This window comes from Bubalus kerabau, chromosome 7 (genome assembly GCF_029407905.1).
Source record: "Bubalus kerabau isolate K-KA32 ecotype Philippines breed swamp buffalo chromosome 7, PCC_UOA_SB_1v2, whole genome shotgun sequence".
NCBI classification, from domain to species: domain Eukaryota; kingdom Metazoa; phylum Chordata; class Mammalia; order Artiodactyla; family Bovidae; genus Bubalus; species Bubalus kerabau.
Window position 1 is genome coordinate 20829599 of NC_073630.1, and position 3637 is coordinate 20833235.

The window sequence follows — 3637 nt, forward strand, 5'->3', positions numbered from 1 at the left end:
CAGGCATCCCTGTCCATCACCAACTCCCAGAGTTTACTCAAACTCATGTCCATTGACTTGGTGATGCCATCCAACCATCCCATCCTCTGTTGTCCCCTTCCCTTCCTGCCTTCAATCATTCCCAGCATCAGGGTCTTTTCCAATGAGTCAGTTCTTCACATCAGGTGGCCAAAGTATTGGAGTTTCAGCTTCAGCATCAGCGCTTCCAATGAATATTCAGGAATGATTTCCTTTAGGATGGACTGGTTGGATCTCCTTGGAGTCCAAAGGACTCTTGAGTCTTCTCCAACACCACAGTTAAAAAGCATCAATTCTTTGGCACTCACCTTTCTTCATAGTCCAACTCTCACATCCATACATGACTACTAGAAAAACCATAGCCTTGACTAGATGGACCTTTGTCAGCAAAGTAATGTCTCTGCTTTTTAATATGCTGTCTAGGTTGGTCATAACTTTTCTTCCAAGGAACAAGTGTCTTTTAATTTCATGGCTGCAGTCATCATCTGCAGTGATTTTGGAGCCCCCCAAAATAAATTTTCCACTGTTTCCCCATCTATTTGCCATGAAGTGATGGGACCAGATGCCATGATCTTCGTTTTCTGAATGTTGAGCTTTAAGCCAACTTTTTCACTCTCCTCTTTCACTTTCATCAAGAGGCTCTTTAGTTCTTCTTCACTTTCTGCCATAAGGGTGGTGTCATCTGCATATCTGAGGTTATTGATATTTCTTCTGGCAATCTTGATTCCAGCTTGTGCTTCTTCCAGCCCAGCGTTTCTCATGATGCACTCTGCATATAAGTTAAGTGAGCAGGGTGTCAATGTATAGCCTTGACGTACTCCTTTTCCTATTTTGTTGGGAGCTGCGTTAGGCATCACTGACAAAATGGAGGCACAACCCCCAGCCCCCTCTCCTCATTCCGCAGGCACGGACCCGGGATTAAGGAGTTAGGCCTTGTAATTCTTACTTGTCTTTTCCTCTCCTCGGCTGAGTTGACTGAAAAGGAATATTAAGGTGCTTATTGTTCTTGAGAGGAGCAGGAGAAGGCACAAAGCCTTCTGCAGGTGTGCTCAGAAAATAATTCATAAAGTTAATCATTGACATTTGTTCAAGGACTTTTATAAAAGAGTGTTCCAGGATGAGCACATAGGCCGTAGCTTGAGACCATGGGAGGGATTGCTATCTGAAGCCTATTTGTGAGGAGAATGTTTATGGCAAAGGAGTTTACTGAATTTAGGGCTTAGAAATAATTAAAACAGTTAGAAGTTAAAAATTTAAGGAATGTTGTAAAGTTAGCATATTTTACTACAGCTTATAGAAGTTAGAAATTTTTAGAGATACTAGGAGTTCATCAAGGCTGTATATTGTCACCCTGTTTATTTAACTTATATGCAGAGTACATCATGAGAAACACTGGACTGGAAGAAACACAAACTGGAATCAAGATTGCTGGGAGAAATATCAATAACCTCAGATATGCAGATGACACCACCCTTATGGCAGAAAGTGAAGAAGACCTAAAGAGCCTCTTGATGAAAGTGAAAGAGGAGAGTGAAAAAGTTGGCTTAAAGCTCAACATTCAGAAAATGAAGATCATGGCATCCGGTCCCACCACTTCATGGGAAATAGATGGGGAAACAGTGGAAACAGTGTCAGACTTTATTTTTCTGGGCTCCAAAATCACTGCAGATGGTGACTGCAGCCATGAAATTAAAAGACGCTTACTCCTTGGAAGGAAAGTTATGACCAACCTAGATAGCATATTCAAAAGCAGAGACATTACTTTGCCAACAAAGGTCCGTCTAGTCAAGGCTATGGTTTTTCCTGTGGTCATGTATGGATGTGAGAGTTGGACTGTGAAGAAGGCTGAGTGCTGAAGAATTGTTGCTTTTGAACTGTGGTGTTGGAGAAGACTCTTAAGAGTCCCTTGGACTGCAAGGAGATCCAACCAGTCCATTCTGAAGGAGATCAGCCCTGGGATTTCTTTGAAAGGAATGATGCTAAAGCTGAAACTCCAGTACTTTGGCCACCTCATGCGAAGAGTTGACTCATTGGAAAAGACTCTGATGCTGAGAGGGATTGGGGGCAGCAGGAGAAGGGGATGACAGAGGATGAGATGGCTGGATGGCATCACCGACTTGATGGACAAGAATCTGAGTGAGCTCCGGGAGTTGGTGATGGACAGGGAGGCCTGGCGTGCCGCGATTTATGGGGTTGCAAAGAGTCGGACACGACTGAGTGACTGAACTGAACTGAACTGAACTGAAGCAGGCCTATAAAAAGAATTTTATTGATGAAAATGCAGAAAGGGATAAAAATGCTTTTTAATAACAGTAAAATAAAGAGGCTATTGTTTTCCTTCTTCTATTTTTATTTTACTTTTTGGCCATAGTGTGTGGCCTGCAGGATCTTAATTCCCTGACCGGGGATAGAACTTGTGTCGCCCTGCAGTGGATGCATGGAGTCTTAACTACTGGACCACCAAGAAAGTCTCTCCTTTTTAATTATTAAATGCCTAATATACTTACAAATTCTTTCTAAAAAGACCTTGAAACTTCAGAGAATAAAAATGGTCTATCTTGGGTTTAAGTGATAGAATAAGTGCATTCTGGTTTAATAGCATTCCAGAGAGGAAATATTTAGGGCTTTTACACAGTTCAATATTTGTCAACAATGGAGATGACTGATGAAAGAATATACAAATATAACCTGCATTTAATGGTATATTAATCAGAATAGGTGTTTCTAAGACTGCGTATGGAATATTGAGTTTAAGAATACTTAGCAATATGTAATCAGGAATAAAGAGGATGTGGTAAGGGAGAAAGAGGTGTGTTAGGTGGCTGCAGCAAGCAGAGGGACTGAATTTTGTGATGCTCTAGAGAACAGAACTAGGGAGGCAAACTTCAGTTTTAGCCATAAAGAAAAATTTGACCTCTTTGCAAAGCACCTAAAGAATATTAAAAATGGCCTTGCTCTCAAAAAGCTGTGGTCCAGTGATAATTTTGAAGAATCAGATTAAGTAAGGTACATGAAAGTACTTTTAAAAATGTCAGCTGTGATATATGTGAAAGTTGCTGTTGTCTCCCTGAATTCTTTTTCTCAAAGGAAGTGTGTGAAAGTGTTAGTTGCTCAGTTGTGTCTGACTCTGTGACCCCATGGACTGTAGTCTGCCAGGCTCCTCTGTCCATAGAATTCTCCAGGCAATATACTAGAGTGGGTTGCCATTTCCTACTCCAGGGAATCTTCCCAACCCAGGGATTGAACCCCGGTTTCCCACATTGCAGGCAGATTCTTTACCATCTAAGCCACCAGGGAAGCCCATTTTCTCAAAGCAAATAGATGGGAAAATATTAAAGAAACAAACACTAGAGGGCATTGTGGTAGCATTTAGAAAACAATGACAGTCCAAGACATCTGAAGACAGTTAATATATCTTAAGAAATCATTTTTTTTCCTTCTGAGAAGAAGTGATGGTATTGCTTTTATTCAGGTATTATTCACCCTGTTAACTGGCATTCTTAAAGATTTCTAATTATTGCAGGTCACAATATCCTTAAAAAAACACACCTGTGTATCTTACTATGTTAGAGAATACAAACCTTTACCTGGTGGATTTTTCATTTCATATTTTTCTTTT